Source organism: Molothrus ater, chromosome Z (genome assembly GCF_012460135.2).
Source record: "Molothrus ater isolate BHLD 08-10-18 breed brown headed cowbird chromosome Z, BPBGC_Mater_1.1, whole genome shotgun sequence".
Taxonomy (NCBI): domain Eukaryota; kingdom Metazoa; phylum Chordata; class Aves; order Passeriformes; family Icteridae; genus Molothrus; species Molothrus ater.
The window spans coordinates 33,883,080-33,904,621 of NC_050511.2; the positions used below are offsets into that span (position 1 = coordinate 33,883,080).

A 21,542-nucleotide genomic window follows, 5' to 3' on the forward strand; every position below is an offset into this window, starting at 1 on the left:
GACTTCCATCATTCTTAACAAGGTATTTTTCAATATGAGTGTTATTTAAAATATATATTAGTGACTGAGTGTAAGACAGGTATCCTACTGAGAAAAACCTTTTGATAAAAGAGAATTATGATATGTTCCACATGAGCATAATGAAGACAACCAGCTGATTTAACATAGATTTTTGCATTTAACAAGATAGTAACAAATGGTAAACAATGTAGAAAGACATATAAAAAGAATTTTTAAAGACCTGCATTTAAATTGTAATTCCATTTTAGGTAACAGTCATTTAACACTTAATCTTCTTTATGTTCATAAGTAGGTTATCTCAGTAAACTGAATGACTGGCTATTTCAGTTAAATATGTATCTGCTCTTTTGTGGTGTTACATAATTACTCTGGGTAACAGAGTTGCTGTAATACTCAGGAGATGTTAATTTACCCTCATCCTTTAAAAGATTAGAGCATAAAAACCAGGAAAAGCTGAGAAACCTCGAAGGAAGTATTAAAAAGCATAAATTGCAACACCACTGAGAAGAGCTAAATTAAATCTGTGACACACTTCACTCAAGTAACATAAATAGGGTGCATAATCGTGTTAGTAATTACAAATGCAACTGTCACAGCCTCAACACACATAGAAAAATAAACTGTTTAAGATAGCCCCAGACACAATCTTTCACAAACAGATGAGAATCATTTTACTCAATTTTTAGTCGGAACTCTCATCAAAAGATTCTCACAGCACTTCTCTATAATAAGGACAAATTATGACTTTGGAAGACATCAGTTACCCAAAGAGGACACTGAACAATATGTGCTAGTAAATATTTTCTTGGATCTTCCCAACCCTTAAACCACCTAATCCACTTAATCTCTATTTGCTGTCATATCTGTACATGAACACACAGCACCTGAGTGTTTCAAACCTGTAATCACTTTAAGAGACAACAGTAAGGCTCATACAAATACATACAGTGGCTAGAAGAAACATAGGAAAGTGCAACAATATGGTAAAGAAAATGCCACTGGAATTTTGTCACTTTCTGAAAGTGGCATGTTACCAGCTTCAGGAACTAATTTCAGTCCCATCTTAAAAAAAAGATACTTCACAGCAGCAATCCTGCAAAAGCAGCAGTCTGTGGCACTAAACACACTGCACTTCAGACTTATGACATCCCAGAACAGATTCAAAGATTTGAGCATATGTGACAGTAAACAAGTGTTCTCCTTCATAGGACAACTTTAAATCCTCTAGGCAAGAGGTGTATGGCACTTCTGTACTGGTTCTGGCTGGATAGAGTTACATTTTTTCAGTGTCTTAAAGGGGGCTACCATAAGCAGATTATTGTTACCTAGCCTCAGTTAACATGCTGGAAGCTAACACACACAGAATTTCCTGTGAACCTACAAGCTACAGCTTGTGAAAGTGTTTAAGCTTAAGTCTATGTATTTTCTACAATAAATGTTTACTAAGTTAAAGTCATCAATCTCCATTTTAATGTAAACATTGTAACTATTGAACCATACAATTTTCACATTTTTACCCTGACTGCTTTTATAGTAGAGAATTTACAGGGAAACCCCCCAAGGTTCATCTGCCAGTGACCTAAGCATTTGGCAGAGACTTTGGAGTAGGTAGGGCTTCAATACCATTAATTAAATGAGTAAGTTCCATGGAACTAAAAAATAAAAAAAAACTGGCCTTACATTAGTATATTGACTTGCACTGAGCACTTTCTTTGGTTTATTTCTGCTCTTTTGTCATCCCCTAACCAACCATCCACTCAGAAAAATGGGTAGGTATGTACAAAAATCCATACATCTGCCACTGCTGTTTCCTGCATTAACAACCCTGAAAAAAAATACAGCTATGCCTGACCTAGGTGCTCAGACAACCATATTCTTACACTGAACATTTGGCAGCTGCCTATATATTTTAGCCTTTGAAAGCACACATAATTGTGTAGGCAATGTGATGCCTGGACTTCAAGTCAATCCATCCAATTCCTCTAAGGAGACTAAATCTGCATTAACATCCTCAATTGGAGATTAAAAAGACTCTGTTTGTCTTTCATATGGTCTTGCAGAGTTCCCCCAAAATGCCTGAAGTAACTGTCTTATAAATACATATTGTTTTTAACATTCTTGGTCCCTCAGCTTGGGGCTAGGAGTTTAAGGGGTAAGGAATAACTTCATGCTGATTGCCTGTCCCAGAACAAAGGTAGTGCCTAGAAACAATGTTCTTTGGGAGCATAGCATGAAAGCTTCTCCCACTTCTTTCCCTGGAAACAATTTCTTTTAGCAAGTAAAGAAGAGAAGAGTTGCTTATTAAGTATTTCTAAACAAATCTTTTGGATTTATTTACTTTAATGCTCTTACTAGGACAGCTCATTCATTTCCTATTGTCTGCTTCCAGCGGGCACAAAGAAGGATCATTTTCCCCACACTTTTAAATGAGAATATGTTTTTTTTAAAATGGTGGAGCTGGTTATTGTTTGATACACAAACAATTGGGAAATAATCCAGATTAAGGGTTATGACTGGGAATCAGTTACCTAATTAACTTCAAATAAAATGCTTCTAATTAGTTATTCACTCAGAAGAAACGTGAGGATATGGAGTTATCAGTAATTCCTCCTACCTCCGAACTCTCATTCTTTGACTGTGATCATTCTTACCTTTTGAAGTTCTTGCTTTGTTCACTTCCCACTAAATGTTGTTAATGTTGATATATTTTGAACATGTGACATGTTCAAGCTGATATTCTCTACAAAAAGAGTTCATTTATCCTCTTACTCCTAAGGAAACATTACCAGGCTTCATCAGAAAGCAAAGGAAGATCGACAAACTCTGTGTGCGCTTTTGTTTCCCATTCTTTCTCATCATCACAAGAGCAGAAATTCAGAAGAATGGGATTCAACATTTACTCTTCTGCCTCAGAGGGGGTCAGTAAAATGACTAGAAGGAAAGCAGTCTGTTCGTCCTTCCCTAGATCTGCTAGGGCCCATGCTGAGAAAACAGAACATTAGAAGAAAGCAGCGTGATTTTTCAGAAGTTACAGAAAAATGAAAAAGCTACAGTCTTAGTGTTGAAAGTTTCACACAAGGTAACAGACCTGTAATACTGTTTCCCTCATCACCTTGTCAGACAGTGGCTACAAAATGGCAACAACAGAAAAAACAAAAGAACGCATACCATTAAAGTTTAAATGCCTCACAAAAAGTTGGCAAGTTTGACTAAGACAGAAAATCAGTTCTCAGAACAGCCCTTACTTCATCCAGATTTTGTATGGGGTGTGGCCTGTGTGCCTTGGGCATCTTCACCTGTTCCCAAGGCTTTTCTCCAGGGTGTTTTGTGGGGGAAGGATAAACCTCCCACATTTCTGAGGACTTAGCAAGTGTTGATGAGTATCTAGGCTGATGGGTTGACAGGTCAGGAAGAGGGACAGTGGAAAACACCAGTATCAACCCCTGTGTTGCCTCTCCTACGCTGGTGGCACTAGTTTGGGTCTGTCCGCGTTTCCACAAGGTAGTAATTTTCATAAAATATGGAAAAAGTTAACATCCTCAAGACTCTTGTTGCTTTCAGAGGAATATGTAAAAGTGATAAAAAAGCCTTGGTTCCTTAACAAAAGCAGTATAGATTACATGTTTCTTATTGCCAGCTATGCTGATTAAGATTTACTTATGCATTGCTTATAGTATAACGTAAGTTTTAATTATTCTGTTCTCACTGAATTTGATTGCCTGCCTGTCTGCTCTTTGCTTACAGTAAAAATTCCTTCAACAAAGCATTTGTATTCTGATCATCTTGTGAATTACACTGGTTTATTTCCCCCTCACGTTCTATAAAACACAGTTTTCCCACAAGAGCCCCTAATATGTACCATCTGTATCAGGATGAAATTCCCAGAGGCTAGTAGCTTATTCAGCTTGTGAGAGTCTCCTTGGCACCTATACATTTTTCCATGGTTAAGTCAGCTGTTGGAGTAAATTAAGTATTGAGAATACATTTAACCCCCTGGAACTCGAACTTAGGCCACAGCAATTACAAGTACCTATGATTTTTTAAGAAGTTTATCATTGAGTTTTGTCATCAGTAACATGACTAGCATTCCAAGTCAAGCTAAGAGAAGCTTGAAATGCCAAGTTATTACTCAAAAGAAATTAAGAACCTTCATTAGGGAAACTCCATGGAACTACTTCCCCCCCAATCAAAATATGGTGCTTCATTGAACTTTTTAATATTTTCAGTGTTTTTTATTTTCTTTAACACAGTATCTTAAGTCTACAATACTGTAGACACTGAAGAATTTTCAATCACTTTAAGACAAATTGAGTACTAACTTAGTTTACATATAAATGTTTGACCAAGGAAACTAGTGTTATTGGCAACAACTTTTAGAAGATTTGGGTAGAGGCAAGGGGATGGGAAACATTTTGTTTTATGCCATCTACAAAATCAGCAGCAGAATAATGAACAGACAGACACTGGGGACTGCTGACTAACAACACATGGCTTTACCCATAAAAACTTTCCATTTTGCTAGACTTGACAAAGTTGAACCTGAACCTGTCCTCTTATTCAACATTCAAAAAAGGCACAAAATCAATCAACAAAACCAAACAGATCTTTCTGCCCCTAAGCTGCTCTGAAAATAACATGCCCTCTAGGCAGCAATCACCTGACAATTTCTACTACTCCTTTCAATGGAGTGTTTAAAATTCTGAGCTAACACTTGGGGATATATCACACAACTGCAAGTGTACATTTTGTCAGTCTTAGTACTGTTAAGCATAAATGACAAAGCACAGTTTTGGATTATCAACTAAAAGACAACAAACCGTTTCTCCCATTAACATTAGGGTTGCTTTCAAAAAATAATCAAAGCATCTAAGGGGGAGCCCTTTAAAAATAATGAAAAAATATTTAGAGTACTGGTTCTCAGAATAACAACAATTTGCCTTGTTTCTAAAACAACAAATGAAAGACAATGAAGCATTGACTTCAAGAGGTGGACCACTGCAAATACAGGATGTGAGTGAATTGCAGCTCAAGACCTGAAGTTACCACCAGACAATTAGCATCAATAAAATGAGGTCATCCTCAGAGAGCTAGGTACGTTATACACACTGGTATGCTTATTACACAGGTTATTTCATAGGGACTAATTCCCTTCCTCTAGAGTGTGACAGCACTAGAGATTACTAATAGATTTCCTGGTTCATTTGAACACTGGATCAACTAGAGGCAATTCAGTTTCTAAGTAGGACTTCTTTACAAGTCTTACACTAGCACACTGCTCTTCTAGAAAACTATTTGCTCAAATATTCTTATATGGTTAAATATATTTTCCTAAAAGTAAAGAAACTTTCCAGCTCCTGATAAAATTCTTGAAGGGGAAACCAGAATCCTAAGCAATGGTGACTACATTTCAGTTACACCCTTTCCTATGAAACCTTCCGTTAAAAAACTGGGATTCAGCTCACTACAGAAGCAGAAGGTTACTGCAATTGTTTCAACTTCAACTTTCAACTAAAACCAAAGAAACTGCAATTCTTGGCTGACATTAATGGGAGATCAAGATTTTCAAGGGAGAAACTGTTTTTTTCATGGTTCTTCTTGTTGGGGTGAATTGTATTTGCACAGGATAAAGTCATACTGACTCCACTTTACATTGGTTCTTACTAACAGGTGGCCAAGACATGTCAGTGGAAAAACATTGGGAAGCAGATTTTAATCAGGATGTACAAGAAGATAACTAATATGACAAAATGAAAGCTATTTTGATGAATAGCTTTATATTAATTTCTTTATTTTATGAAGTCACATTCAAGAAGCCCTTTTCTTTTTCTTCAAAGTTATTGAGTGCAATTTGCAGAAGTATTATTTTCAGTGGTTTATATTTTAAGGGGGTTAATGCATGTGAACAAGAGAATGATTCATCACAAGGGCAAATCAGACCAGTGAGAAGTTTTACATTTGGCCATCAACATCCATGTTTTCTAGCCAATGTGAAAGACAGTAAGTGGGTCAGGATAATTGCTTATAATAGCCCATACGACAAATTGCTTAAAATAGGACTATTGAGCTGTGATACTACAAGCAAAAAACATTCACAAACTGAAAATCATCTCCTTTGGGAAAGGACCAGTCACTATCTTTTCAGCTAGGATTATTGCAGCATTCATCATTTAGGAAATCATAACATGCTTTCAGAAATTATCTGGTTTTCAATTAAGACATCAGCATTGCTAGAGGGATCACACAAGCTACAGTACAAAACAGTAAGGCCTATGTCCCCTCAGGTCCAGTAAAGCTTGGTAAAAAAAGGAAGCAGTTTTCTCCTCACTTTACATCCTACAGATGCACTTAGGTAATTCCAGTTCTTTGGTTTGGCTAATTCTCATGCACCATGAATATTATTACTGTGAATTCACTGCTGGCTCACTTGTCAAACATGCCCCTATTAAAGTATTCCTGATTCTTCTTTTCCTCATTTACTTTCACAAATACCTCAAACTTTCAGTAGCTCATTTCAAGCCTCAAAATAAAATTGATGTACAAATGTGGTTTTTAATGCTTTCTCATTTTTTGCAGTCATGCCTGCATGCGCTAATGTCTGCAGAGAGAAAGAAGGTGTCTGCATCCTCATGTCTGTGGAAGTCTAAGTTCTCTCTGCCATACATCTTAAAGGCCAGGAATAGCAGATTGCCGGAGTGCTAGGTGGATACAAAGTTGGATATTGTTTCACCTGGGAGACAAGAAATCCTGCTCACTCTTGTTCAACAGAAAGCACTCTGGGAAAGGTTCGGCTAACAGCCAGCTAAAAAGCAGGTTGTGTGGCCAGAGAACAGGTTGTGTAGCTGCCGTGTGCTTGCCTCGTGCGTGAGGCAGTGATTGTTTGGAGAGGCACATGGACACCACATGGTCAGAGAGCTGACTGGGAAAAGGACACAGCAGCAGCAGCGACACTGCAGTGGCAGGTAGCCAATGCATGCTTGTTTGGGTTAAATTTAGAACATAAAAGGGTTTGTTACAGTAAACAATCTTCTTCAGAGCAAGCAAGGAGGTCCATGTGTCTTGGTTCCCCACTGCTAAAGTTTCATGATTGTGCTAGTTTAAACTTTACATATAAAGGCAATGAAAAGAAAAAAATTCACTGACTTGGTTTCGCCCACCCAAAAGCATGGAGCCACAGGTTTCATATTTTTCTTCCACCTTTAAAAGGCATGCTTGCCATGCAATGTAGGCCTTGCCTCTTTTACAAAGGTGCTAATAACAACCATCCTTAGATGCATCAAAGGAAACATTTTTTCCTTTTCTAGGGAAGACTGCAGAAGGTAGCCTTTCAGGGCCATCATTTGCACCTTGCACATCCTCTCACAGGTTAACAAAAAATGCAAAACATTACTTAAGTCATATTCTCCACTTGATGACTAATGCTGATGGAGAGAACATTCCTTTTTCTCACCTCTCTACCTCACCACCTATCAAGCTGACCCCTATGAGTATATTAAAATCACAGCTGGTATTCTCTGGGTGCAATAGAATGCACATATATGGGAGATGTTCACTCATTACATCTGCCCAAATCTTGAACATTTTTCCCTAAGATCATCAGCTGATTCTCTGAACCTTTACCCACAGATTTTGACAAGGGACACTGTAATATAGCTTTGAAATAAATGCTTTCCAAGATAGAACAGTGCAACCAAAACAGTAAGAAACCACCAGGTACTCATTGATACTGATGGTAATCAGCTACCAAATTGAAGGTCACTCGGGAGAGAATATGGATGGTAAGAAGTTAGGCAGATTGATATTGAATCATATTATTTGCACAGTGACAGCCTGTGGAAGCCCCAAAATGCCTCTGTGAAGTCCAAGTCACACTACAAAAACATAGGAAGGTATGGGTGCCAATTCAATAGGCTTATGTAAACAGAAAAAGCTGCCATGAAATTTCAACATTTAGTTTCCAGTGACATAAGCCCAAGCTAATTCAGTTTTGATTTTACTCCATGTCATTTTCTAGCTGACTAGAACTATCAAAACCAGAAACTGGTAGAAAAATTTGAAAATCACTTATCACATAGCCACCACAAGCCCAGAATATTTTTCACTCATTCACCTTCATACAGAATGTAGGTTACATCTTACCTTTCTAAAAAACACTGGCAGTCAATTTAAGCACTTTTGTGTTTAGTCAAAAGTAACTTGTCTGACACAACAATTTCTATCCACAAGGTCTGTAAATGAAGAAGAGAATCTCATCTTCCACAGATGCAAGAGAACCACACAATAAATTAAAAGAAACAATGCAGGAACTTATCCCCTGCAAGGTCTACAACTAGCTCAGGTCAAATAAATTTCTTTGTTCCTTTACTGCAAACACAAAAAAGATCAGAAACAGAAATACCTATAATAACGGCACTTTGATTTGCTCACGTATACAAATGGCAATGCACAGGTGAGAGGAAGAGATGTTAATCTGCCAGTCTCTATCTGTGTGACATTTTCTATTTTTCTTCTAGTTAGTATTTCACTATTTGTTGTATAAGCTATTTTATGTCAAAAAAATATGCATATAGCTGACTTAATGCTTCTTCTGGCTCATTTACAACCACAAGAAGCTGCTAAATATAATTGTGCAGTCTCAGAATTAGTAATTTCTCACCATTGCTGTAAAACTGAATTAAATGATGGCACTACAAGAGTTTAACACAGTCTTCTAGTGGTTGTTGACACGATGGACAAGACAGCACATGCACATACTCCACTCCTCCCACCCCACCACTGCAATCAGTGGGTCAAGTGCTAGGAGAACTACACACCCTCAAAGGTAAGGGCAGGTATCTGGCAGGCAGTCTCAGCAGAAAATTGTATGATTGCATGCACTCAGAGGAGCATCACAGTAATTGGTGACAGTGATTTAACTGGTCTCCCCGATACTTCTGTAATTTGAATTGATTTAAAGCTCTATTGTTTCTACATCTCTCTGGCATGACACTTTATTCCCAGATTCTCCTCATTGACAAGAATTTGAAGGGAGTTCACAATACACCCTAGTTCACAGCATCATGAGACATATTCTACATAAAGTTACTAAGCAGAAATCAGAAGTTAACTAAAGCATAAGGTGAAACTCATCTACTTTGAACTGGCTATTTTTACTACTTACCTAATTCTCACACATAGTAAACAAAAATGTTCTAATGACACAGATTTTCTGGCAAAATATAACAACACCTCTCAGTTCAAGACAAGAGGGTAAACCAGGAACACTGTGCCTTCTACAGCCCATTTTAGTCTTGAATATAAAAAAATAGAAACTGTTTTCATGTCTTAATGCAAACATTGCTTAATCTACAGCATATAGCAAAGGGTGATCATACACTGCCATCTGATTCTCAGTTCTGACTAAAAGGCAAATTTCAATGGTTGTTCCCAAATCACAAATGTGACTATGTCAAAAGACAACGTAAAACTTGAATATATAAAAAAAAGACAGTTTACCCTACTGAGGTTTCTGGGAAACAATCAACCCTCCCAGAGATTTAATATTTCATCTTAACTAGGCTGTTTCTTCTCTCCTTACTACTTTTCATACCAGAACACAGATCCTCCTCCCTCTTTTCATGACAACGTATTTTCTACTAACGATTCATGACCAGCTGCTTCTACAATGAGGAACATGAGTGGCCAACAGTTCTTGGAATTGTAAGCAAGCAGAGGGTCCCTCAGCATATCAAAACACCATCTCTCTTCTGCTGATAAGTTGGGAGACCTTACTCAAGCCTTCAAACACCAGTGAACTGTAATGAAAAAGAAATTGACAATGAAGATGAGACCTCTGTCTGGAGAAAAGCTCCATTCTCAGTTGTGACTGTTCAAAACTCCAATGGAAAGGTAGCAAGAACTGGAAGGGGAGAGTTTTGTCTGTTATCACCTTTCCTAACATTACATCATAGAACTTAAGATATATGCATATATAGAAGGCAGGAAGAATACAAAGACAAAGCAAAATTCAGTCATGTGATAAATAGAGAACAGGGATGAAACCTGAAGAACTCTATTCCCTGTTACTAGTTGAGCAGGTATATTATGCAGTGGATGCTGAAATGTCTAAGAACATTTGTGCTTCCATAATGCTGTTTTTTTCAGGTTTTAATACTACTGACATCTATATAAACTGGTAAACAAATCCAATAAAAATACTTCTCCTTACTACTTACACACTCTTATTTGGCCTCTCATTTATAAGGTATACAGCTAATTATGAAAAGCTTACTAGTACAAAATAAATTGTTTTGGCTTAAAACAAACTAACAGAAAAGAAAAACCTCTATAAGGACACCAAAGTATAGTTAAAACATGAGATATGTCCTCTTGCTCTCTGATTTCAATAGATATTTTTAGATGCATAAAAGCACATTTGTCTCTGAACAACTTTAGCAAACAAATCACAATCATAAATTCTGTAGTAAAAAGAAGTGCAGAGGACTTTAAAATAAGAGCTGAAGTTTTGTTTTTCATTCCAGACATCAAGTGTAACTGTATACTTATTACACATGTTCTTTATTTCTCTGATCTGCAAACCATTTTGGTCAAATCTTCAAAGCAGGTATTCAGACCCAAGGTCACTACAAACATACTTCTCTGTCTGTAAATCAGTTTTGGTACATTTGTGGAGGATTTTCAGTTTTCTTAAAACCACAATAAGGCTTTTCACCATGTCAAATTGTTATTTCAAATCTCTTACTGGCCTTTATTCCAGCCTTGTATTCCAGCCTTGTAGGCCTTTGTTATTGCAGTCTAACTGCTATCTTCCAAAAAGACTATTTGAAAAAGCTTATTCACAGCCACTTAGAAAAACTAAGCAGGAAAAAGTGCTAGCATTGTGTTTTGAATGGCACAAAGCATGAGAACATGCCTCTAACCAGACTCTGCAAGATATGGGCAGCTAATTATGCTCTGACAACTCTGATGCGACCTCTGACTCACAGGAGAAAAAACAAAGCATAAAGACAAATCACTACAGAAATCTATGTCCTCACTGCCCCTTTCCCATGCACCAGATTTCACATAACAAGCAATCTAGCCTTTGATTTAACTACTTATGAGCCCCTTGTACCATCTCTCCTCCTAATCCAAAATCAGCCTTGTCAGGATGCTTTACAGGGCTAGCAGTTCCTTTCTTTGATTTCATATTACCTCTACTTCTCAATTAATCTTTTATCTACTTCTGGTTTTATTACTTCCTTCTCCTATTTAATAAAGACTCTACTCTCTGGTAACTCAAGGTGCTTCCCCAGTTTTTCTTTCCAGAGAACTTCTATGGTACCTGTCACAAAACTCATGTTGCCGACACAAAGAGAAAGAAAACAGAAGCTACATTTAATGTGTGAATTAAAAAAATTACAATAAATACCTCTGGTAAGGAGAAAAAGCCTCTATTCTGTTGCTGTTAAAACCAGTTAGTAAACAGACTGCTTACATAAACACACAGAAAAGAAAAACTGTGAGAATATCCACCTTGTGTGTGAAGTCCCTTACCTCTGAGTGGAATTGTGAATTCTCTTCTTTTTATCAATAGTCCTATTGAATTTTCAACTCATACACTCTCAGCTCTTGTTTACTTTCCTGGAATGATCTAACAAAGAAATGCTGGGATTCATTTCTTCCAAGAATTTGCTCTCTTTGGAATTCACCTTGCTTTCTAAGGATTTTAATTTAATTTCACTTCATTGGCGTTTAAACAATTTGACTTATGCTTGCACTACTCTACACTTCTTATCCATTTGTCTGTTTCTGGAAGATAAATATTTATCACTCATAGTATTTTTGAATCAATAGAAATACCTCTAGAGCTCATAAAGCTCAGCAGCTTAGGCACGAAACCCTCCTTCTTATAAGCAGACACCAAAATGAAAAAAAATTTTTTTAAGAACTAAAAACCTGAGAAAGAGACACTCTTACCACCTCATTCCTCTTCTCATTAGGTATCAAGCCCTCATGTGATCCCCCTTTCCACCCCTACACTGAAGGGCAAAGCAGACTGGTGTGGGAAAGGAAACAAGTCTTGCCAGGCAGCAGCGAGACTCTGTATTCCTTCACAAATACTGCTGCTGGAAGGGAACCGAGAGGTTTGCTTGACACCTAAGACTGCTCCTTAAATACACCACACACTTCATAAATACCAAATTCCATCCTCTTTAACAGTAGAGGTCACAAAAAAAAAATAATTAAGCTAATTGAGAGAGCAGTATTTCATGACAATGTTGACAGTACTTCTGCCTAGTAACTCCACTGCCTGCAACACTCCTATTACATTCCAGCATGAGAAAGCCCCACACTATTAGCAGAGTAAAATTCAGAAATGTGAACTAGGTAAAAAAATGACTAAGTTTTTGTTCAGAATGTTAACAGATCTTACTTGCATGCTATTATTTTAAGTCTAAATCGAAAGACAGAAAAGGGAGTTTAACTAGGAATTTCAATTGGTTTGTAAACAGTTTAAGGTCACATAAGGATTACTTCAAGTTGTCTTGATTAATCTAACAATGCTTACAGAGACTTGTTTCGAGAACTAAACATTGTAACAATTTAAAATGTTTAGTTCAAAAACTTAGGGATGAGAAGTGTTGAGAGGGAGTGAAAATCAGTACTGATTGCTTTCTAATATTATGGTGCTTGAGTTATGTCCACAGGGAAAATTTTATTTTCACTAGTCACAGTGATTTAACAACCACTAGACTTTGTGGACACACGAGCAAGTACTAAAGGAAATATAGCGAAACAAAGAAATTCAGACACACCCCCCTGCAATCTGAAATTCAGTACGTATAACAGCTCTTATTTTGATTTCTCCTTTTGGAATTAAACAAAGACAGTGTTCATACATTATGGAAATAAATACTTACTAAATCCAAAGGAACAGCACAGAGGGTACAATAATTCCAGGTGACAGTGAATTGTCTGAGTTGCCAGACAATTATCTGGCCCAACAACATATGTCACTAGAACTCAGTTCCCCAGTTAAATCATTTAATAAATACTAGATTCTCCAAGTTTGTATCAAAGGCCACTGTATTCAACCCATTCACACCAGGGAGTACTTCAGCCACTCCATACTCTCTCAGATGATACAATTAATTGCTGCCTCGTAAGAAAACTCCCATCTTCTCTGCTTAACTCCAACTACTAGCTGCTTGAAACATCACAGTCACAGCACTTAACTGGCACCACACCAGCGATACCACAGCTGCTGAGTAACATTCCTTACAGCCCCTCATTATAGGGGCATTAGGAACAGCAGTCAGCCTGACCCAGCTTCCCTGCCCAGCGTCCTGTACAGCAGTTTTCAGCTTGCCTCAGAGAGCTTCTCGTGGCTGGTGCACAACCAGCCTGCCAGTTCTGTCACTCACCATCTCACCAAAGATCCCTGATGAAACAGAGCTGCAGAAATGCTCAAGTCAATTGTGTTTGTTCAACTTTGCATCGATCATCCCAGCAGCTGGACTAAGAACTTTGAAGGGAAACACTCACAAAAGAAAGTAAAATTAAAGCATCTCAAACAAAACTCCTATTTTGGAAAGTCTGCCATAAATACCCTGAAAAACCAAAATCTGATAGAAAAACCCTGCTGGTTCTGACCAGCTAAACTTCTGCCAGAGTTAAAACACAGGAAAAAAACAAAACTGTAAACTCCAAACATACAGATGCATAACCTACAGAAAGCATGAATTTTTGTAACTACTCATGAAAAAGACAAAGTCCTGGCATATGTGTCACATACAAGAGGAAATAAGTGAGAGAATCAAGCTTTTTTCACCTTCAGTGTATTAACTGAAAGTGATTCTACTTTTGATCATTCTTGGTATACCTCAAACTTTAGCTCCATGCCAGTGTCTGAAAAGTTATTCCATTTTAAGAAGATGCCACAGCTCCCAGAAATATCTTAGTGACAAATATTTAAGATAAAATATGACTTCAATAAACAAAAGAGAAGGTGTGAGAATAAATGTTATTTAGTGCAATTATAATTATGTTGCATTTGGCTTTCTGAGTGGTGCTGTGACTTCTTGAGCATGACTGCAGAAGAACTCCTATAACAGGCACCTTTTTAGTGATGTAGTTTGCTTGAGTCAAGCTCCCACCCTTCCCTACTGTAAGGAAAGCTTCCCATCACTGACTTCACTTTTGTGATGCTGTACATTAACATCACAGCTGACAAAATCTCATGGATTGGGCAGCTGACCATCTGCACACTGAAAGGGTTTATCTCGTTTCATTTCTTTCACTTAGTCTAAGATTGCCACAAAGATACTGGGCCTAAATCCTCTCCATGGGACATCAAGAAAGGCTCCCAAGAAGCACTAGCTGCAAAGTCTGCCTCCATCCCATAGTATGCAAGGCTTGTTAACTAATACTTACTAAGGCTGTTTCTCTACTTCAGTCATAAGTTGCAGTAGGATAATAAAACTAGTGGTTATGCTTTTAAATTTTTCAAAGGGAGATCTCAGACTGTGTAACACTGCTGAAATGCAAACACTATTCACCATATAGGAAGTTAACAATGTCTCTTCTCAGGACTAGAAACACAGTGCAGGCTTCCAATGAGGGTTTAGGAAAGGAATATATAATGGGAAGAATGTATCTTTAGAACTTGCATTTCAGTGGTTCTAACATATAAATGAAATTGTCTGATGATATGTAACTACTACTTAAGTCCTACAGTTTTAATGCATTCTTAGTATCCACTGAAATCAAGAGATTCCTTTGATTGAAAGTCTATGATAAACTCCTAAGCATTTAATAGTCACGTCAAAAGTACCTTCTACGCAGTTAAGATTTACTATAGGAGAGCTTTAGTCAGCTTCTCAGTTATTAGCAAGCTGCTATACTTCTATACTTCTACTTCTCAACCTGCAGCAGTTGAGAATTAAAAGACCAGTGCTAAGGAAAGCACCAGATCTAGTGTAGTCAAGGATAGTAAGCAGTCACTGTTCACAGAACAAATAAGAACGCATTAAAAATCTCCCTGCCTACTTGTCCTCATTCTGTGTGAAAAGTGATCCAAAGAGTCATCACCAGGTGATCAGTGGTCATCACCAAAGTCATCAGAAAATGCAGCCAGTCCCTATTGCTCTTTACAGACTTGACTGCATGTAGAAAGCAGACTATTAGCATACCTTTACTAACTAGTCACAATTAGCACACTTTTACTAACCTCAGATCACTAAGTGACTTCAGTACCTCCTGTCTCTTCGGGTCTGAAAAAAAGGTGCTGTAGATCAAGCAGAGATTGCACTATACATAAATTCTCATGACAGTCAGTCAGCAGAAGAGGCTTTTACAGAACTGGTAGCCCAAAGAAAATATTGTAGTTACTGAAACTGACCAGTGAGATACTGTAGTCTTCAACGTCCTGAGAAAACTGTAAATTGTGCTGAGGTTCAACTATGATGAGCACTTTTGGAAGTGAAAGGAACAAAAAAGACAAAATAATGTCACCTGAGGGACTAGAAACATGACTGGGCTATCACATAAATCAGCAAAGGCCCAAATAAGGACTGTGTGCATGCCTTTAGGGTTTGGTATGTGAGGCAGAACATGCCAGTCTCACTGCACAAGCACACCACATGCTGACCTCAGCTAACAAAGCAGTCCACTCAGCCTGCTGGTGTTCCAAGAGAAATACATTTTTCCTTAAATGTCTGCTGGGCTGTTGAAAAGATAAGTTACATAATTTTCTATTGAAAGAAGAGGAATCAAAACACAGAGAGAGGAAAATAACAATGGGAGGAAAATTTCTGAGAGGAGATCATGGGAGAGTAATTGGTCACATGCTTGTTCCATACTCCCTCTTTCATTTGGGTGTGCAAACACACACACAAACACATTTACACAGAAGAATCCTACAGTGCTTAGGAAAACTGGGGGTACACAGTAAGCAGAGCTTTTTCAAATATAAGTCATCAATTGTACAAAGAGGCCAAGCTGAAAAGTGCAAGAAAAGGAATCTAAGGGATTATCTGTGGACAGTCCATGGGCTTAGTTTCATGCACAAAGGAAGCAATTCTCTCCAGGAAACACGTAAGATTTGCAGCTCCTGTAGCTAAAAATTTTTGTATTTGCTCTTTATCCCTTCCCCTTGAACAATTTCAAAGTATAACCACATATTACTTTGCTGGAGTATTATCCTCCAGAAAATGAGCTAGAGACCTTATATCCAGACTGGTCTCATAGTGGGAACTCTGGACTGAGTGCCCAACAGAGCTGGACTCTCCTCCTGGTTCTGCCACCAGACCTTCAGGACAATTTTCCACCTCTCCATATCTGTAAAGAGAGATATATGTCTGTCTCTCCTGTGAAATACTTTGATTTCCATAGTTTAAATTCATGAGCCAAATCCTGTCATGGCTGAACCCCACCAAATCTTAGCTGAAAACTAAAATAGGTATCAATGCTTTTACCCTATACTGTGCTCAAATGAAAAATCAGCCAGAAAAATCCACCTTGTTCCTAAAACTTACAAGCAAACCTCACTGAGACCTTCCCTCCAGAACACCACCATCAGCAACATTCATAATCACAAAGATGAGGAATGAGGAAGGAAAGAGATATGTCAAGACCCCACTACTCCTTCCCTCCCTTTCTCTCCTCCCAAGGGCCAGTAAAAGCCAGCAGTAATCATCTGCCAGCAGAAGAGCTGGATTCCCCAAGCTAAGCATACTGAATACAAAAGGCTAGATGAGAGCTGCCTGGTAAAGCTTTAAGTGTGCCAGAAGAGCCCTCCTTGTTTTGGTTTAGAAAAAGAGCTGCACCAGAAATGCCACGTAAATCTGGGGAGCACCATTCTGGTGTTTGGTTAACCGCACATCACAAGCACATGGGCCCTCCTTGCCACAGGTGAGAGGTTGTGAAGACAGAATAAACGTGACCCCATAGCAGCCCCATGCAGCTGACTCCAGACAGCTGACTGGAGAAAGGGAACATAACAAACAGAAACAGACTGCTTTGTTAGGTACTTGGAAGCAGTTTTATTCCAGATTTTGTGGACATGGGCACTTTTCTGAAACGCCACATATTCGTCACAAAAGCTAACAAACTTCTATATTTATAAGGACATACAAAGGTAATGCTTGGCAGAGCTTATTTATGCATTGGATTTAATGCTACTGTCTGTGGACTCCTGCATGTGTGCATTCACGGATAGATCAAACCTAAAATAAATTTACCGTACTACAACATGTGATTATTACATGACAAGCAGAGCTGTTGGATGAAATCAGTCAGGAAGTTCCAGTCATTGAGTCATATGAATAGCCATATAGCCCACACAGAAAATATTAGAGAAAAACAATTCAAAACTGAAAGTGGTAACTCTCTCTTGTGTTGGAAAGCAATGGGTCAATAGATACAACTGTTCTGAGACACAAGTGACAGAACTGGCACTCAGAGTGTAAGAAAAAAGCCCACACCTCTGTTTAAAACAGAAAGAAGGATCCAGTTACATTTTCATCTCCAGCCCTCCCCTCTAGGCTGTTGCTGGTTCAGGGGGAACACCTCTAATGGCTTTCTTTGGTGGGATGGGGGGCAGAAGGGGGGATAGCCAGCTTTATGCCCACTGCCTATACTGAGACCAGTAATTTACTGCTAAAAACAACATGAAAGGCAAAAGGCACTTGAGGGTTTCACTTTGAAATTTATCTGTGTAAAGGTTATTTCTAACAGTGGTGGTCACTGACTTTCACATTCAACCTGGAGAGAGCGTAAACTCTCTTCTTTTATCCTGTAAGGTTATTCAACACCTCTTTTTCATTCAAAACTTTATTTAAAGTGTTTCAGATCACCAAAGAAATATGTTACAAACCGAAGTTTTTAAGATAGAAAAAAGGTCACCGACTAGTTTAGGCTGGAAGAGATCTTTAAGAGGTCACCCAGTTAAACCCCCCGCAATGAGCAGGGACACCTTCAACCAGAGCAGGTTGCTTAGAGCTCTGTCCAATTTGTCCTTGAATTTTCCCAAGGGTAGGGCATCCACCAGCTTTCTGACCAACCTGTTTGGTCACACTCTTTACAAAAAATTCCTCATTTTTAATATAAATCTACCCTCTTAATGGCTTAAAACCATTACCCATTATCCTATCAAAACAGGCCCAGTTAAAAAGTCTGTCTCCATCTTTCCTACATCTCTCTTTTGTTTCAGAAAATTCTATATTGCTTTGCTATTTTGTTAATGCAGTCTAGGAAGGCAGCATTACAATACTCCTACTACATTTTCAACACTTCTCAAAGCTCAAAGAAGGATCTGTACAGACCACAAAGCAAGCTTGCACACAACAGTTCTGTCAACATCTGAACTCAGCTTTCCTCTGGATTGATTCCCTAAGCCTGTACTTCCCTGTCTTGAACACTTCCTGCTGTCTCCAAGCTTCTGCCAGGGCAAAAAGCCTCTTGGTGGTTTTACCTCCTCTCCACACAGGGCCTTGTTTACAACTACAATGTGCAGAGGTAAGGAATTGCTACCCGCCAGGATCACAGATTTTTTTGTACTTATCTCTCATTAGATACTGAAGATGCCATAAGTACCAAGTAGTACATGCTCTTCCCAGAAGATACTGTATCCCACTGTAGACAATCTGTCCCCAGCTTCTGATGGTTTACTCTTCTAGCCTTCCAGACAAAACTTTCTGCACTCCAAATTCCTCCCATTTGGCTTAACCTCAGCAATACTATCCAAAAGTTAAGACAAAAATCTGGTACTCACAAACCCTGTAATTTCTCCAAATGCCTCAAATACATTTTCTGTATCAAATGTAAAAAGACTAGGTTTGTTTTACAATTAAATAAATTCTGGGATATAAAAAAAAATCAGAAAAGGGAAGATCATGAGAACTTTTTCAACTCTTGAGCTATGTTTATGCTAATAAATGTACTAATTACAAAAAAGAGCAAAATGGACTACTGCTTTTTTTCCCTTAACACATACAATTCTGAAGTGTGTGTGTGTACATGTATCCGGAACATTAACACAATTCTGAAAAAAATGAGTCACACTACTCCACAAACTGGCAGCAGACCTGAGCCTACCTCTGTAGAGCATGCACAAAACCAGTCACATGGAGCGAAGAAAACACTGCTTGGCAGGATCCTCACATGTTATCTCCTGTCTACATGCAAATTTTACTTGCTCTTGTCACCTCAATTAACAAATCAAGACAACTCAGACTGAGGCTGCCCACGCTTTCTTCCATTTGTCAGTCCTGGCTAACAGCTTTTCCTGAATACAAGCCATATCCATAATAGCTCCCTGACTACCAGGAAAGGTTTCAATGTTTTTTCTAACACACAGGCTAAGGTTGGAACACAGAGGTTGGAAAGGAGCATTGCTTCTTGTAATGAAGAAGTTTGAATACACCAATGTAAATATTGTACACATTCCCACTTTTCTTGTGGCAATTTTCAAAGTCATGGACGGTTACAATTGGAAAAAATGGACATCTCTAAGTCTCTGTCATTTCTTATATACTTAGGCTATCAATTCACAGCATGTCTTTAGGAAGGCTATCTTCATACTTTCTCAAATCAGCTCTACCACAATACATTTGGGTGAGGGAAAGACAGACTTTTTGCACATTCTCTTACTCTTGTGTCAATTTTTCGTTAAAATATCCACTTTTAGTTAAAATATCCTGCAGTAATGTTAACGTGGGAAGCCAAGGAACATCTCGTATTTCAGAAGCAGCTAAAAAGACTATCCAGCAAAAATACCAGCCCCTTAGTAAGTATGTCTGCCTGAAACAAAGCCAAGTTTCAACACATGCCTATATGTTTTAAGCACATGTATTGACTAGACTTTTCTTTTTTTACATTATAGAGACACAGCTGTGAATCAGTCATATCAAAAGGAAGAAAGGAGACATAATAAACACTGAAAACAATCAGGCTAATCATCAATGAACTGATGAAAAAACAAATGAATTTGTAAATCTTTCACAAAAAGATAAGTTTCACCAATCTAACACCAAACCTAAAAATCCTATCTGTCTTAAAGATGTTAACATCAGCACTATGTTTCACTGTACATCATTACCATTAAAAAACACCTGGAAGACTTGCAGCCAAAACTGCTGTAGCTCCCAACTGTCTAGGGAAAAAAACCCATTACCCAACACAGCCAAAGATTTTTCAGAGTATACTACACTATAGAGGTTGCCACACATGATTTTACTGACAAACTCTGCAAATAAACATTCCATTTCTTCTGTACGTAAAATCATTCAACAGTTTTTGGCTTGTACATCAAATCATATGTTCCAATGCTATATTCATCCAAATTTTACACTGTTTTCTCTTAGCCTGTCCTGCATAAATTCAATCTCATTCCTGAAAGATATACATATCCTTTCTCCCAGCAAGAGGCTAAGGCATGATTTAGTCTTCTATCAATTTAAACACCTATTTAAATGTTCTATGTTTAATGCAGGGCACTGAAGCACTCCTTTAAAATTCACTTGCTTACTCCTCCTTCCTTTCCTCCCCAAATTCAGCCAAAAGCTCATTTTAACAACAACCTGAGCCAGGTGAGCATCAACAAGACACAAAAGACTCTCAAACACATAACTCTCAACTAATTGCAGGTATTCTGGTGTTACCTAACATAGAAAAACAAAATCAAAAACTGGGTGCAGATTTATCTTCACCCCCCGTACAAGAAACTGTGCCTTACAAGCACAGAATTGTAATCCTATAGAACACTGTGTTTTTCCTTCTAATCCTTACATCTTCCTTTAATGTAAGGGACTAAAAATCATTTGCCTTTTTCAAGGGTCAATCTTTCAACTCTCGGCAAATCTCAAGGGTAGCTTCTCATACACAGTTAATCATTTAAAATGACAGGCAGGAAGAAAAAAACATTAACTAGAATTACTAACAAAAGGAAAGAGGATGAGAAGCTTTTGGATTTGTAATAGTTGGAAAACTTCTTTTCAGACAGGAAATACTTTAATTCCTTAGGAGGTGAATTTCAGCATCAAGTACAGCAAAGAAACAATCCAGGGATAAATTCAACTGACTTACAAAGAAGGATGTAAAGGAAGAGAGAAAAATAGAAATTTGTTTCAAGTATAATTAAGATGCTGTCACATTTGAATGTACTTCCCAAGCCCTCCCTGAGAGACAGCAGTGGCTCTTAAGTCATCCTAGAGATGTGAAATCTCAGTAACTTCAATATTGTCCATGTTTATATTTACATTTTCTTACCTTTTTCTTTAGAAAACCTTCCAAAAAGCCTTTAATTCTCTAGCAACAGATTTATCTTCTGTTCCTCTTCCAGACCCCAAATTTTCCTATGCAAAGTAGGAGAGTCTCTTTTGTCAGTTGTAGCAGGAAATGCTGACACACAAGATTCAGAGCCATAAGCACTGTAAGTCAAAACATTCTAAGCAAATCTTCAAATCACAAAGGACTAAAAATCACATTTCTCTAGTGCTCTCTGTTCACGCAATGGAACACCCCATACAAAAATCCCAAGGCTG

General features: G+C 38.0%; 1 protein-coding gene across 1 annotated transcript in view; it reads right to left on the reverse strand.

Moving 5' to 3' along the window:
• MLLT3 (MLLT3 super elongation complex subunit) overlaps window positions 1–21,542 on the reverse strand; it is a 119,444-nt gene that overhangs the window by 75,298 nt on the left and 22,604 nt on the right. The window lies entirely within an intron of this gene.